Source organism: Oncorhynchus nerka, linkage group LG22 (assembly GCF_034236695.1).
Source record: "Oncorhynchus nerka isolate Pitt River linkage group LG22, Oner_Uvic_2.0, whole genome shotgun sequence".
NCBI classification, from domain to species: domain Eukaryota; kingdom Metazoa; phylum Chordata; class Actinopteri; order Salmoniformes; family Salmonidae; genus Oncorhynchus; species Oncorhynchus nerka.
In genome coordinates, this window is record NC_088417.1 from 77,855,407 (window position 1) to 77,873,587 (window position 18,181).

Genomic DNA, 18,181 nt, shown 5'->3' on the forward strand with positions numbered 1-18,181 from the left:
TGTCTGCTTGACTGGTTTCCGTCTGAGGGTAATGTTCTCATGATGTTTATGGTACTGGAGCAGGTAAATAGTGGGGCCAAATCCTATCTGGTCAGTCAGCTGCGAGCCTCATCAGAATGAGACTGTGGAACACAAGCTCAAAGTGTAGCAGCTGTTTGGATGGAAGTATACTTTGTGTTCAAGGACTTACTTGGGGCCTCTGCCCCTGTTCCCCCAGCTTGATAAGCCATGTTGGAGTGGGGTGGGGTGAGGTGGGTGTGAGGGCTTAGCTGCCCCAGCCTGAGTAGCCATGGTGGAGTGAAGTGAGGTGGGGTGAGGTGAGGTGGAGGGGCCTAGCTGCCCCTTTGCCCTCATTACTCACCCTTATCATCTCCCAGGTGCTCCAGTGAAGTTGACAGTTGACCAAGCCGCGAGGCTGGAAGGGCTATGGACCTAATGAGCTCTCCTTTGACACAATACCTTTGGACAGCAATCCCAGGGTGTTTCTGGGAAGGCAGACTGCCCCCCTTTCGGGGCATCTTTGTTGTACATCCAGTAAATATAGAATTTAAAGTTTCATCATTACTGCCAATCTATGCTAGATATTTTATAAAAATATCTGATCCAGAATTGTTTTACTTTGGTGGGTCCTGGAGTAAAGTGTGTGTGCCTGTGTGTGTTGGTGTGTGTCTTGGTGTGTGTGTGCGTAAGACCAGTGGGCCTCAGAGTGGAGGCTTCCTCTCCAGAAGTCGCCCAGCAATTCTCTCCACAGGCCTCTATGCAGTCTGCTGCCAGTCTCTGTCTGCATTGCTCTTTAGACTGCAGTTCTGCTTACAGAGTCCCAGTGTTGCACCAGCACATCCACATGCAGGGCAGCTTTTCACTGTCACGCAACCAACAGCAAGGTTCGGTGGCAGGCTATTGTGAGGCAAGCTTTTTCTTATGGAGAACACATGTCCATTAATGATAGACATAGAGCATGAGTGGTTCTGTGGTTCATGGTACAGAGGGAATGATTACAGAGGACGGGGGAGGGCGCCTGTGACCTTAGCTTTGCTTTTGATCATGTAATTCACCAAGGTGGCGCTGAGGAACTCCAGAGCCAGCCCTGGCAGAGGGTTACACTGAGCCGTTCCCACAGATGGCAGGGAAATGGAGGGGTGTGAGTCTTTGAGGCGTAGCACTGGACTTTTCTTGGCATGGCCAGAGTTGTGTCAGCACAGTGCCAACCGACACCTGGCAGAACTGCGGAGGAGTGATAATCAGGGGCAGTAGGTTTAAACCAACATAGGATGATCAACCTGTGCCAAAAACGTCTATCTAATGTACTGACTGCAGCTAGAATGGTGAAATATATGTCATATAGTACCACAAGTAAGAATTTATCTGTCAAAGGTAACTACTTCTAGCCTGGGTACCAGTCTATTTTACTAATCCACTAGGCCTACCTCATGCTTGGCAATGACAAGGAGTGGCAAGGAGTGGAATGTTAACTAAAGAGACAGTTACTCAGACTCAACTACCTCCTCATCCTGACCAAAAACGTTAGTATTCAGCACCCATTAAAGACATGATCTCCGCCTGTGATGTGGTCAAGTACAGCTCGTATAATACATGAATGGTACTGCTCAGGGTCAGGATGATTCCATCTGGCAATTAATCTTGACTCCTCCTCCCTCTTAAATGAGCCTGGCACATAATTCTTGTTTCTCCCACATTTATGACCAAAGATATTGAGGCATTACTTGTGAATCCTGTATCTTCATGTCTGGCACTTATTTAGCTTTTCAAAGGCACATGTTTTTGGCCTTAACAGTAGTATTTTGAGGGCCACATACAGTGGGAGAACAAGTATTTGATACACTGCCAATTTTGCAGGGTTTTCCTACTTACAAATCATGTAGAGGTCGGTAATTTTTATCATAGGTACACTTCAACTGTGAGATACGGAATCTAAAAAAAAAATCCAGAAAAACACATTGTATGATTAAGTAATTAATTTGCATTCTATTGCATGACATAAGTATTTGATACAGTGGGGCAAAAAAGTATTTAGTCAGCCACCAATTGTGCAAGTTCTCCCACTTAAAAAGATGAGAGAGGCCTGTAATTTTCATCATAGGTACACTTCAACTATGACAGACACGATGAGAAAAAGAAATCCAGAAAATCACATTGTAGGATTTTTAATGAATTTATTTGCAAATTATGGTGGAAAATAAGTATTTGGTCACCTACAAACAAGCAAGATTTCTGGCTCTCACAGACCTGTAACTTCTTCTTTAAGAGGCTTCTCTGTCCTCCACTCGTTACCTGTATTAATGGCACCTGTTTGAACTTGTTATCAGTATAAAATACACCTGTCCACAACCTCAAACAGTCACACTCCAAACTCCACTATGGCCAAGACCAAAGAGCTGTCAAAGGACACCAGAAACAAAATTGTAGACCTGCACCAGGCTGGGAAGCCTGAATCTGCAATAGGTAAGCAGCTTGGTTTGAAGAAATCAACTGTGGGAGCAATAATTAGGAAATGGAAGACATACAAGACCACTGATAATCTCCCTCGATCTGGGGCTCCACGCAAGATCTCACCCCGTGGGGTCAAAATGATAACAAGACCGGTGAGCAAAAATGCCAGAACCACACAGGAGGACCTAGTGAATGACCTGCAGAGAGCTGGGACCAAAGTAACAAAGCCTACCATCAGTAACACACTACGCCGCCAGGGACTCAAATCCTGCAGTGCCAGACGTGTCCCCCTGCTTAAGCCAGTACATGTCCAGGCCCGTCTGAAGTTTGCTAGAGAGCATTTGGATGATCCAGAAGAAGATTTGGAGAATGTCATATGGTCAGATGAAACCAAAATATAACTTTTTGGTAAAAACTCAACTCGTCGTGTTTGGAGGACAAAGAATGCTGAGTTGCATCCAAAGAACACCATACCTACTGTGAAGCATGGTGGTGGAAACATCATGCTTTGGAGCTGTTTTTCTGCAAAGGGACCAGGACGACTGATCCGTGTAAAGGAAAGAATGAATGGGGCCATGTATCGTGAGATTTTGAGTGAAAACCTCCTTCCATCAGCAAGGGCATTGAAGATGAAACGTGGCTGGGTCTTTCAGCATGACAATGATCCCAAACTCACCGCCCGGGCAACGAAGGGGTGGCTTCGTAAGAAGCATTTCAAGGTCCTGGAGTGGCCTAGCCAGTCTCCAGATCTCAACCCCATAGAAAATCTTTGGAGGGAGTTGAAAGTCCGTGTTGCCCAGCAACAGCCCCAAAACATCACTGCTCTAGAGGAGATCTGCATGGAAGAATGGGCCAAAATACCAGCAACAGTGTGTGAAAACCTTGTGAAGACTTACAGAAAACGTTTGACCTCTGTCATTGCCAACAAAGGGTATATAACAAAGTATTGAGATAAACTTTTGTTCTTGACCAAATACTTATTTTCCACCATAATTTGCAAATAAATTCATTACAAATCCTACAATGTGATTTTCTGGATTTTTTTTTCTCATTTTGTCTGTCATAGTTGAAGTGTACCTATGATGACAATTACAGGCCTCTCTCATCTTTCTAAGTGGGAGAACTTGCACAATTGGTGGCTGACTAAATACTTTTTTGCCCCACTGTACATCAGAAAATCAGAGCTTAGTATTTGGTACAGAAACCTTTGTTTGCAATTACAGAGATCATACATTTCCTGTAGTTCTTGACCAGGTTTGCACACACTGCAGCAGGGATTTTGGCCCACTCCTCCATACAGACCTTCTCCAGATCCTTCAGGTTTCGGGGCTGTCGCTGGGCAATACGGACGTTCAGCTCCCACCAAAGATTTTCTATTGGGTTCAGGTCTGGAGACTGGCTAGGCCACTCCAGGACCTTGAGATGCTTCTTACGGAGCCACTCCTTAGTTGCCCTGGCTGTGTGTTTTGGGTCGTTGTCATGCTGGAAAACCAAGCCACAACCCATCTTCAATGTTCTTACTAAGGGAAGGAGGTTGTTGGCCAAGATCTCGCGATACATGGCCGCATCCATCCTCCCCTCAATACGGTGCAGTCGTCCTGTCCCCTTTGCAGAAAACCATCCCCAAAGAATGATGTTACCACCTCCATGCTTCACGTTTGGGATTTTTTAATTGTTTTATTTTTTTACCTTTATTTTAACTAGGCAAGTCAGTTAAGAACAAATTCTTATTTTCAATGACGGCATAGGAACAGTGGGTTAACTGCCTGTTCAGGGGCAGAACGACAGATTTGTACCTTGTCGGCTCGGGGGTTTGAACTTGCAACCTTCCGATAACTAGTCCAACACTCTAACCACTAGGCTACCCTGCCGCCCCAAATGGTGTTCTTGGGGTTGTACTCATCCTTCTTCTTCCTCCAAACACGGCGAGTGGAGTTTAGACCAAAAAGCTATATTTTTGTCTCATCAGACCACATTACCTTCTCCCATTCCTCCTCTGGATCATCCAGATGGTCATTGTCAAACTTCAGACGGGCCTGGACGACATGCGCTGGCTTGAGCAGGGGGACTTTGCGTGTGCTGCAGGATTTTAATCCATGACAGCGTAGTGTGTTACTAATGGTTTTCTTTGCGACTGTCGTCCCAGCTCTCTTCAGGTCATTGACCAGGTCCTGCTGTGTAGTTCTGGGCTGATCCCTCACCTTCCTCAAGATCATTGATGCCCCAGGAGGTGAGATCTTGCATGGAGCCCCAGACCGAGGATGATTGACCTTCATCTTGAACTTCTTCCATTTTTGAATAATTGCGCCAACAGTTGTTGCCTTCTCACCAAGCTGCTTGCCTATTGTCATGTAGCCCATCCCAGCCTTGTGCAGGTCTACAATTTTATCCCTGATGTCCTTACGCAGCTCTCTGGTCTTGGCCATTGTGGAGGGGTTGGAGTCTGTTTGATTGAGTGTGTGGGTTGGCGCCCCCCCGCCCCCCTTGGGTTATGCAGTGGCGGAGATCTTTGTGGGCTATACTCAGCCTTGTCTCAGGATGGTAAGTTGGTGGTTGAAGTGGTGTGGGGGCTGTGCTTTGGCAAAGTGGGTGGGGTTATATCCTTCCTGTTTGGCCCTGTTCGGAGGTGTCCTCGGATGGGGCCACAGTGTCTCCTGACCCCTCATGTCTCAGCCTCCAGTATTTATGCTGCAGTAGTTTATGTGTCGGAGGGCTAGGGTCAGTTTGTTATATCTGGAGTACTTCTCCTATCCTATTTGGTGTCCTGTGTGAATTTAAGTGTGCTCTCTCTAATTCTCTCTTTCTCTCCTTCTTTCTCTCTCTCGGAGGACCTGAGCCCTAGGACCATGCCTCAGGACTACCTGACATGATGACTCCTTGCTGTCCCCAGTCCACCTGGCCGTGCTGCTGCTCCAGTTTCAACTGTTCTGCCTTATTATTATTGGACCATGCTGGTCATTTATGAACATTTGAACATCTTGGCCATGTTCTATTATAATCTCCACCCGACACAGCCAGGAGAGGACTGGCCACACCACATAGCCTGGTTCCTCTCTAGGTTTCTTCCTAGGTTTTGGCCTTTCTAGGGAGTTTTTCCTAGCCACCGTGCTTCTACACATGCATTGCTTGCTGTTTGGGGTTTTAGGCTGGGTTTCTCTACAGCACTTTGAGATATCAGCTGATGTACGAAGGGCTATATAAATACATTTGATTTGATTTGATTTGATTTGATTTAAAAGTCCATTTGTGGAATTTCTTTCCTTCTCAATGCGAGTCCAAACAGGTGCAGTTAATACAGGTAATGAGTGGAGAACAGGAGAGCTTCTTAAAGAAAAACTAACAGGTCTGTGAGAGCCGGAATTCTTACTGGTTGGTAGGTGATCAAATACTTATGTCATGCAGTAAAATGCTAATTAATTACTTAAAAATCATACAATGTGATTTTCTGGATTTTTGTTTTAGATTCCGTCTTACACAGTTGAAGTATACCTATGATAAAAGTTGCTTTGTAAGTAGAAAAACCTGCAAAATCGGCAGTGTGTCAAAAATAATTGTTCTCCCCACTGTAAAATGTGGGATCATTCCTTTGACTCTATACTGGAGAAGTCAAGCCTTGGTGACAGACACTATATGCTAATTTTAGAAACAAGGCCATAAAGCACATAAATGGGGCTACCTTTAATGAACTCCCTCTGAATCACATCAGCTTTTTCACCCTGTCTGTGTATGTAGCCATAAGGCATGAGGGCCTGGATCTTTGTAAAACCTAAGTGCTTTTTAATGGTAGCTCACATTTGGCTGCCCTATAGGCATCTGATATATCATCAGCAGCAGTGTGTGGTTAAAATCACTGAGGAAGCCAAGCCAAACCAGTAAAAAAGCCATGTTATAACCTATGTTCAAATTGTCACATGCACCGAATACAACAGGTGTAGGTAGACCTTACCGTGAAATGCTTACTTACAAGCCCTTTACCAACAATGCAGCTTTAAGAAAAATAAGATTTTACAAAAAATGCTTAATAAACTAAAGTTTTTAACAAAGTAACACAATACAATAACAATAATGAGGCTATACACAGGGAGTAATGGTACCGAGTCAATGTTTGGGTGTACAGGTTTGTTGAGGTAATCTAGGTAATATGTACATATAGGTAGGGGTAAAGTGACTATGCATAGATAGTAAACAGCGGGGGGGGGGGGGGGGGGTCAACACAAAATAGTCCTGTTAGCCATTTGATTAGCTGTTAAGCAGCCTTATGGCTTGCGGGTAGAAGCTGTTAATAAGCCTTTTTGGATATCAGGTGGTGATACAACGATATAGGATGCTCTCGAACGTGCAGCTGTAGAACTTTTTGAGGATCTGAGGAAACAAAGTATCATGCCCCAAACATACCAAGACAGTCGTGCTCTCTTCACGACTGTCTTGGTATGTTTGGGGAATGATACTTTGTTGGTGATGTGGACACCAAGAACTTGAAGCCATCTACCTTTTCCAATACTGCCCCGTCAATGTGAATGGGGGTGTGCTTGGCCCTCCTTTTCCTGTAGTCCACGATCAGCTCCTTTGTCTTGATCACGTTGTGGGAGAGGTTGTTGTCCTGGCTCCACAATACTAGGTCTCTGTCCTCCTCCCTGTAGGCTGTCTCATTCTTGTCAGTGAGCAGGCCTACCACCATTGTGTCGTCGGCAAACTTAATGATGGTGTTGGAGTCATGCTTGGCCACGCAGTCGTGAGTGAAAAGGGAGTACAGGAAGGGACAAAGCACGCACCCCTGATGGGTCCCTGTGTTGAGGATCAGCATGGCAGATACCTGTTCCCTACCCTTATCACTTGGGTGCATCCCATCAGGAATTCCAGGATCCCGTTGCAGAGGGAGGTATTTAGTCCCAGGGTCCTTAGCTTAGTGATGAGCTTTGAGGGCACTGTGGTGTTGAACGCTGAGCTGTAGTCGATGATTAGCATTCTCACATAAGTGTTCCTTTTGTCCAGTGGGAAAGGGCAGTGTGGAGTGCAATAGAGATTGCATCATCTGTGGATCTGTTGGAGCTTTACGCAAATTGGAGTGGGTCTAGGGATTCTGGGATAATGGTGTTGATGTGAGCCATGACCAGCCTTTCAAAGCATTTCATGGCTACAGACATGAGTGCTAAGGGTCGGAAGTCATTTAGGCAGGTTACCTTAGTGTTATTGGGCACAGGGACTATGATGGTCTGCTTGAAACATGTTGGTATTACAGCCTCAGACAGGAAGAGGTTAAAAATGTCAGTAAAGCCACTTGCCAGTTGGTCAGCGCATGCTCGGAGTACACGTCCTGGTAATCGGTCTGGCCTGGGGCCTTGTGAATGTTGACCTGTTTAAAGGTCTTACTCACATAGGCTGTGGAGAGCGTGATCACACAGTCGTCCGGAACAGCTGATGCTCTCATGTATGTTTCAGTGTTACTTGCCTCGAGGTGACCATAGAAGTTATTGAGCTTGTCTGGTAGGCTTGGGTCACTGGACAGCTCTCGGCGGTGCTTCCCTTTGTAGTCTATAATAGTTTGCAAGCCCTGCCACATCCAACGAGCGTCGGAGCCAGTGTAGAACGATTCGATCTTATTCCTGTATTGATGCTTTGCCTGTTTGATGGTTCGTCAGAGGGCATAGCGGGATTTCTTATAAGTTAGAGTTAGAGTCCCGCTCCTTGAAAGAGGCAGCTCTACCCTTTAGCTCAGTGCGAATGTTGCCTGTAATCCATGGCTTCTGGTTGGGGTATGTGCGTACAGTCACTGTGGGGACAACGTCCTCAATGCACTTATTGATAAAGCCAGTGACTGATGTGGTGTACTCCTCAATGCCATCGGAAGAATCCCGGAACATATTCCAGTCTGTGCTAACAAAACAGTACTGTAGTTTAGCATCTGCTTTATCTGACCACTTTTTTATAGACCTCGTCACTGGTGCTTCCTGCTTGAAAGTTATTGTTTTAGTTTACTAAATGAACAACTACTGATTTAGAACCACAGAGTTACCACAAGTCAGCACAAAGACAACAGGAGCACTGCCTTAGCCTATTCCAGTACCATTTAAACTTAAACATCATCAAAAAGTCTATATATGCTTAGTTTAATACACTGAAAACAAACTTAAACATACCAAAAGCAATTTAGTGATTTAGTCCAATCAATGTTAATGCTAAATATCATGTAGCTCTCCATTGTACTGATTTCTGTGTGCGTGAGCGTGAGCGCACAAGTAAAACACAGTTTTTGTTGTCATAGGCTACCTAGCTAAAATGCATGCTAGCCAAACTTCCTGGCATGGGCAACAATGAACCAGCTAAGTTAGCTAGCTAGCTAGTTAACGTGAGCCTACGAAGCTACATCTAGGCTACATATGGAACTTCAATCATCTCAGGCCAGTGGCACAACATATTAATTTATGGTTAGATCAAAATCACCATCATAATCATTGGCCTGTACAGATAATTTAAGTCAAAACCACAAGTTCAAATCCATGGTTTAGGAAATTGCCAATTTAGCAATCTAGCTACTGCAGGACATCAACAGAAGTGGAACAGAAACAGACACCTTTTTCTGAAAATTATGTTTTGCTTAGGAAATTATTTGATTAGTTTGAAGCCAAATCCAAACTGGCCTCCTTTGGGGGTGCATTTTGCTGCACCAGCACAACCAACAGTTGAGCTCAGCTCAAAGCTGATTATTATTTCTTTTTTTATCAAGGGAGGTCAAACGCTTGCTGACACCAATCAATCATATGCTACTGCGGCAACATGTTATACTCCTTTGGTACTGAGACAGAGGGCCGCTGCTTCCCTCGCTCAGATGATTTCGCTAGTGAGATTCACCCACTTATCATTTTATGGAAAATTATGAAAACACGGGGAGATACAAAAGATAAATTATTTTATCATTTGTATTTATTTTATTCGTCAAATATTTGGGGAAGCCTGACTTCCCTTGGCATCCATGAATACACATCACTGCATTTCATCCCATGTTTCTGTTTTGAGTATACTCTTTACAGCTTCCTCTTTATATCGCTTTAATTAAATATGATGATCATTTATCCACAGATCTCTAGAAGTCCGGAAGAATAGTGGGTCCATAACTGCCACCTGTCTGCATGAAGGAGCAAAACAATCAAATCAAATCAAATGTTATTGGTCACATAAACATGGTTAGCAGATGTTAATGCGAGTGTAGTGAAATGCTTGTGCTTCTAGTTCCGACAGTGCAGTAATATCTAACAAGAAATCTAACAATTCCCCAACAACTACTTAATACACACAAATCTAAAGGGGTGAATGAGAATATGTACATGTAAGTATATGGATGAGCGATGGCCGAGCAGCATAGGCAAGGTGCAATACATGGTATAAAATACGGTATATACATGTGATATGAGTAATGTAAGATATGTAAACATTATTAAATTGCCATTATTTAAAGTGGTATTGTTTAAAGTGACTAGGGATCCATTTATTAAAGTGCCCAGTGATTGGGTTTCAATGTGGGCAGCAGCCTCTCTAGTACAGGCTACAAGATCGGACTGTTAAAATGCTACAAATGCACGTAGGCTATAATTAAGATAAATTAATCATAGTTCAAATGAGCTGTAGGCCTATAGTTCTTGCACTTTTCCCTCCGTGTAAGTGGATCTTCGTGCAGGGCGACTGTGGGTTTCTGTGTTTAGGTTATCTCTGTCTGGAGATCTGATTCCAGTGAGTGCGCTACTGAGGTTTAGCCTACACTATAGCCTTCCTGATGGGCCTACTCTCACCCAGCACCTGCTGCTCCTGGGAGTGGAGAGTGGGTTAGCCAAGTCCGAGATAAACGAGCGCAAACACCAGCCAGCACAACACAACATTTTTGTAAGACAACCTGAGCTGAAACTGCATGAATATTCTCAGGCTGACAGAAAAATATTAGAGACAGGTTTGTTTTCCTTGTAGGCACTTTTTCATTGTCTGCAGGACCAAACATTCCATGCAGATCACATACATGAAAGAATATAACAATGTTTAAAACCTTTCTAGTGCAGGCGTTCCGCTAGCGGAACCCCTCGACAACATTCCGCTGAAAAGGCAGCGCGCGAAATTCAAAAATAGTTTTTAGAAATATGTAACTTTCACACATTAACAAGTCCAATACAGCAAATGAAAGATACACTTCTTGTTAATCTACCCATCGTGATTATGTTAGATCACCGCCAAGTCCAAAAAACACACAGCCATTTTTCCAGACAAAGATAGGAGTTACAAAAAGCAGAATATAGATAAAATTAATCACTAACCTTTGATGATTTTCATCAGATAACACTCATAGGACATCATGTTACACAATACATGTATGTTTTGTTCGATAATGCGCATATTTATATCCAAAAATCTCAGTTTACATTGGAGCATTACATGCAGTAATGTTTTGATTCCAAAACATCCAGTGATTTTGCAGAAATACTCATAATAAACATCAATAAAAGATACAAGTGTTATTCACAGAATTAAAGATAGACATCTCCTTAATGCAACCGCTGTGTCAATTTTTTTTTTTACTTTACGGAAAAAGCCTAATCTGAGAACGGCGCTCAGAGCCCAATCCAGCCAGAGAAATATCTGCCATTTTTGAGTCAACAGAAGTTAGAAATAACGCAAATATTCACTTACCTTTGATGATCTTCATCAGAAGGCACTCCCAGGAATCCCAGTTCAACAATAAATGACTGATTTGTTCCATAAAGTCCATAATTTATGTCCAAATAGCCACTTGTTGTTAGCGTGTTCAGCCCAGTAATCCATCTTCTTGAGGCGTGAGCACTTCGTCCAGACAAAAACTCGAAAAGTTCCGTTACAGGTCGTAGAAACAAGTCAAACAATGTATGGAATCAATCTTTAGGATGTTTTTAACATAAAACATCAATAATGTTCCAACCTGAGAATTCCTATGTCTGAAGAAAAGCACAGGAACGAGAGGTAACTCTGTCGGGAGCGGGTGTCACGAGCCTGAGACACTCTGCCAGACCACTGACTCAAACAGGTCTCATGAGCCTCTCCTTTATAGTAGAATCTTCAAACCAGTTTCTAAAGACGGTTAACATCTAGTGGAAGCCGTAGGAAGTGCAACATAACCAATATCTCACTGTATCTTCAATAGTGGCTGAGTTGAAAAACTACAAACCTCCCACTTCCTGGTTGGATTTTTCTTAGGTTTTCGCAGACATCATTCAAACAGTTTTAGAATCTTCAGAGTGTTTTCTATCCAATACTAATAATATGCATAAATTAGCATCTGGGACAGAGTAGGAGGCAGTTCACTCTAGCATCCAAAAGTGAAAATGCTGCCCCCTATCCCAAAAAGGTTTTAATATCAGTAGAGCAAATTAATCTGCATTTATTTCAGAACTAAAATCCCAAGTGAAGAGATGAGAATGCATGGGTCTCATGGGTATCAGGAGTAGGCTTGTGCATGGGTTAGAATACCGCTGTGAATCTTGGCCCCCTATACTCATATGAACATGAGGAACATAGACATGGCCCTTTACTCATTTGGGGATGTAGGTGAGACACTAATTAACCAGTCATAGACTAATTGTTTAAAACAAACAGTTTTCCTCCTAATAATGACTCGGGGGTCAAGAGGAGGGGGATTATCGCTCTTTTAATTGCGAAAAAACAGAATGTAGGGCAACAATAGCTCAAACTAAAATTGGTTCAAATTATCGTAGAAAGAAAAGAAAAAGGCGACAAGGCTCACTAATTAGGAGCTGTGGCACTCGAGATACTAGTCAGTCTTTGTGCGTGGGTGTAGAGGCTGTGAGGCAGGCCGGCAGGCAGGCGACAGGCGCTGGTGCCCAGACAAAGGACTGTCTGCTGCTGGGTTGCTAGGCTTTCCAGGCCGCAGTCCCCATGAAATACCCAGCCTCGCACTTCACTTGAAGCTGCAATTTCCATCAACTCTCTCTTTCTATCTCTCTCTCTCACACACATACGAACATGCAAACATATTTGTAAATTTGCATGATTAGGCTCAGGATTATGTTCACATTTGTCAATGTGCTTGCAACATTAACCAATTATACCAATATGTTATATGTTGAACATAAGTAGGCCTATTACCATAAGTAGGCCTATTACCTTGGAATATCAATTTAAAATAGCTTAAACGATATTGACTTATAATTTGTAGGCTACAGTTTAAACTTGAGAAATGGGAATGCGTAAATAGGTTATTGTGTGCAACAGAAGTAGGCCTAATAGAATATGTTTAAAATAACTGGACAGCCTAACTAATAGGAGTAGCCTACAGCCAATGGGCTGCATATTTTCCTCACAATATTGTTTTAACTGTTAGTTTTATAACTGATGAAGAATTCTTCTAAAGTGAATTACTGTGGCTTAGAAACACGATGACATTTCAAAGGGAGGTCAATAATTAGTAAGGCAAGCGTTTATCATAATTGTGATGTTGCCAGATTGACTGTAAATACAGTAGCCTATAACCTAGTGGTGGAAAATGTATCCAGTTGTCATACTTTAGTAAAGGTAAAGATAGCTTAATAGAAAATTATTGAAGTAAAAGTGAAAGTCACACAGTAAAATACAACTTGAGTAAAACTCAAAGTATTTGGTTTTAAATATACTTAAGTCAAAAGTAAATGTAATCGCTAAATATATATCAAAGGTAGGCTATAAATCATTTCAAATTCCTTATATTACGACACCATTTTTTTCTTTAACTGACCGATAGCTATGGGCACACTCCAACACTCAGACATCATTTAATGAAGAATGAGTGTTTAGTGAGTCAGTCAGATCAAGGCAGTAGGGATGACCAGGGATGTTCTCTTAAGTGTGTGAATGGACCATTTTCCTGTCCTGCTATGCATTCAAAATGTAAGGAGTACTTTTGCGTGTCAGGTAAAATGTATGGAGTAAAAAGGACATCATTTTATTTAGGAATGTAGTAAAGTAAAAGTACTGATACCCCCAAAAAACTGCTTAAGTAGTACTTTAAAGTATTTTTACACCACTGGTATGACTTGAGCTAGCTAGCTAGCTAAGATTGAGGAGGAAGCACCAACATTTTAGCTAGCTAATGTTAGCATTGCTAGCTAGTTATGACAAACTTTGCTATGGCAACATTGACATCTCTCTAAGGTAAATTTGGCAACATAATGATGGAAAACGTTTTTGTTTTACTAATTATTTGTCTACTTTAGCAATGTCATCATATTTCCAGAACACTAGTGTAATTTTGACTAAAGAGTCAATAGTCCCCGTTCAGAAAGACTGAGCATTAACCATCAGTTGGACATCAATATGCTGCGGGATCTGTAGAATGTTGATAACAATGGCAACAATGTGACCGAGTGATAGAGGTGAAGTTCATTAATATATAAACATTTACAGAAATAATACAATAATTATACATGAGTTTGATCAAAATATTTCAAAAGTGTAGGGTATTACACGGAGAGAATAATGAAAACCCTAGAAAAATAACTGTCCTTTCAGGTAAATTAAATATCTAGAATTGCTCAAGTTGTCAAAACAATAAAACAGGAGACATTTTATTATAGCAAGAAGCTATTGCATGTCAAAAAAAATATTTTTTTCCAACATTCCAACATTGAGCTAGGCTAGAATTTAAATGTTTATTTAGCCTGTATATTTGGGAGCATCCGGAGTGAGAGAAAAAAAGACCTATGATACAGGCTAGGCTATGTCTTTTTAATAGCCATTGGATTTCAGTATTTAGGCCTACATTTGTAAAAGGACTTCTTTTGATGCGGAGGGCCTATTATTTGATCAACAACAATGCAACACACTTGATTTGTGCAATGTTAGTTGTTTGGGGTTTACGAAAGGTTGCTTCTAGTCCTTAGGAAACTATGTAGTATTTTGTTGTTTTATGTATTATTTCTTACATTTGTTAGCCCAGAAAATCTTAAAAGTGTTATTACATACAGCCGGGAAGAACTATTGGATATCAGAGCGACGTCAACTGACCAACATTACGACCAGGAATACGACTTTCCCGAAGTGGATCCTTTGTTTGCACCACCAACCAGGACATTGGATCTGATTCCAGATGCTGACCCAAAACAATGTCGCCACAGTAGAGGTAGACGGAACAGCCTCCTGGTCAGACTTCAAAGGCGTGCACACCACCCACCGCTTCAAGTATATTACTCACCAATATCCAATCTCTAGATAACAAGGTAGACGAAATTAGGGCAAAGGTTGTTTTCCAGAGAGACATCCGGGATTGTAACATTCTCTGTTTCACGGAAACATGGCTCTCTCAGGATATGTTGTCAGAGTCGGTACAGCCATCGGGATACTTTATGCATCGCGCCGACAGACAAAAACATCTCTCTGGGAAGAAGAAGGGCGGGGGTGTATGCTTCATGATTAACGACTCATGGTGTAATCGGAGCAACATACAGGAAGTCAAATCATTTTGTTCACCTGACCTAGAATTCCCTACAATCAAATGCCGACCATATTATCTCCCAAGAGAATTTTCGTCTGTTATTTTCACTGCCGTGTATATCCCTTGTCAAGCCGATACCACGATGGCCCTCAAGGAACTTCACTGTACTCGATGCAAACTGGAAACCATATATCCTGAGGCTGGATTTATTGTAGCTGGGGATTTATTTTAACAGAGAAAATTTGAGATCAAGGCTACCTAAATTCTATCAGCAAATTCATTGTAGCACTCGTGCAGGCAATACACTGAATCACGGCTACTCTAACTTCCGCGAAAAAGAAAACCAGCCACGTTACGGACACCGACGTCTTGCTTCTAGACAAACTAAACACCTTATTTGACCGCTTTGAGGATAATACAGTGCCACTGACACGGCCCGCTACCAAGGACTGCGGCTCCCCCTCTCCTTCTCCATGGCCGACGTGAGTAAGACATTTAAACGTGTTAACCCTCGCAGGGCTGCAGTCCCAGATGGCATCCCTAGCTGCGTCCTCAGAGCATGCGCAGACCAGCTGGCTGGTGTGTTTACGGACATATTCAATCTCTCCCTATCCCAGTCTGCTTTCCCCACATGCTTCAAGATGTCCACCATTGTTTCTGTACCCAAGAAAGCAAAGGTCACTGAACTAAATTCCTATTGCCCCATAGCACTCACTTCTGTCATCATGAAGTTCTTTGAGAGACTAGTCAAGGATCATATCACCTCTACCTTACCTGACACCCTAGACCCATTTCAATTTGCATACTGCCCCAATAGGTCCACAGACGATGCAATCGCCATCACACTGCACACTGTCTTATCCCATCTTGACAAGAGGAATACCTATGAAAGAATGCTTGTCATCGACTACAGCTCAGCATTCAACACCATAGTACCCTCCAAGCTCATTATTAAGCTTGAGGCCCTAGGTCTTAACCCCTCCCTGCAATTGGGTCCTGGATATTCTGATGGGCTTCTCCCAGGTGGGGAAGGTAGGAAACAACATCTCCAACTCGCTGATCCTAAACACTGGGGCCCCACAAGGGTGCGTGCTAAGCCCCCTCCTGTACTCCCTGTTCACCAATGACTGCGTGGCCATGCACGCCTCCAACTCAATCATCAAGTTTGCAGACGACACAACAGTAGCGGGCTTGATTACCAACAACAACGAGACAGCCTACCAGGAGGGGGTGAGGGCACTCAGAGTGTGGTGTCTGGAAAACAACCTCTCACTCAACATCAACAAAACAAAGGAGATGATTGTGGACTTCAGGAAACAGCTGAGGGAGGACCCCCTTATCCACATTGCTGGGACCGCAGTGGAGAAGGTGGAAAGCTTCAAGTTCCTTGGCATACACATTACTGATAAACTGAAATGGTCCGCCCACACAGACAGCTTAGTGAAGAAGGCGCAACAGCACCTATTCAACTTAAGGAAGCGGAAGAAATGTGGCTTGTCACCTAAAACATCACAAACTTTTACAGATGCACAATTGAGAGCATCCTGTCAGGCTGCTTCACCACCCACAACCACAAGGCTCTCCAGAGGGTGGTGCGGTCTGCACAACGCACCACCGGGGACAAACTACCTGCCCTCCAGGACAGCTACAGCACCCTATGTCATAGGAAGGCCAAAAAGATCATTAAGGACACAATCCACCCGAGCCACTGCTTGTTCACCCTGCTACCATCCAGAAGACAAGGTCAATACAAGTGCATCAAAGGTGCATCAAAGCTGGGACCGAGAGACTGAAAAACAGCTTCTATCTCAAGGCCATCAGACTGTTAAACAGCCATCACTGACACAGAGAGGCTGCTGCCTACATACAGACTAGAAATCATTGGCCACTTTAATAAATGGATCACTAGTCAATTTAACAATGCCACTTTAATAATGTTTACATATCTTGCATTACTCATCTCATATGTATATACTGTATTCTATGCCATCTATTGCATCTTGCCAATGCCGCTCGGTCATCGCACGTCCATATATTTATATGTACATGTTCTTATTCCATCCCTTTACTTAAATTTGGGTGTATTAGGTAGTTGTTGGGGAATTGTTATATTACTGCACTGTCGGAACTAGAAGCACAAGCATTTCGCTTCACTCGCATTAACATCTGCTAACCATGTGTATGTAACCAATAACATTTGATTTGATTTGAACATGAATATAAGGAGACATTTTAAGATGTGTCATTGATTCTATATATCCATAACTGGCCTAGGCAGCCGGTAATAGGCTCTGGATCTGCACTGTCATGTAGGCTTGATGTGCATTCCCGGTAATACACTCATGTACCCAGTGGACCGGCTCGTACATAAAGCATCCTCCATTCAAGCTGCAAAGGTATAATTTTCTTCCTTAACTAGCTTTAACCTCTTAAGTCGACCCTCTACTTTTTTGAACATTCTGTTAAAAATCGCGCAACATTTCAGCGCCCTGCTACTCATGCCAGGAATATAGTATATGCATTTGCTTAGTCTGTGTGGATAGAAAACACTCAGACGTTTAAAAAACTGGTTAAATCACTGCTGTGGCTTTACCAGAACGGCATTTACATCGAAAAGCACAGGAAAAACTGATCACTGAAAATGGGAAAATATATCCATGCGCTACTTGAACCCATTGATAAACGTGAACCACAATTAATTGACTGAGGTTGCAGTACCTACAGCTTCCACACGGTGTCTAGAGTCTTGTCATTTCCCTTCGAGTTTTTTCTTGGTCAAACACATACAGGACACCGTATCTCCTCCGGTCTAGGACCGGATATTTTCGTTGAGTTTCTAGCCGGACATTTTTCCAGACGGACAGCTAATGATCTTTACATCGCCTCCTGATGAATTTTATCGCTTATTAACGTTTACTAATACCTAAAGTTGCATTACAAACGTATTTCGAAGTGTTTTGTGAAAGTTTATCGTCGACTTTTTGAATTTTAAAAATGACGTTACGTTTTGAAACGATGTTTTTCGTTTATCACACAGTCTACATATAACGATATCTAGGCTTTATATGGACCGATTTAATCGAAATAAAGACCCAAATAGTGTTTATGGGACATCTAGGAGTGCCAACAAAGAAGATGGTGAAAGGTAATGAATGTTTTCTATTTTATTGTGCGGTTTGTGTAACGCCGAAATGCTAATTATTTTGTTTACGTCCCCTGTGGGTCTTTTGGGGTGTTGCATGCTATCAGATAATAGCTTCTCATGCTTTCGCCGAAAAGCATTTTAAAAAT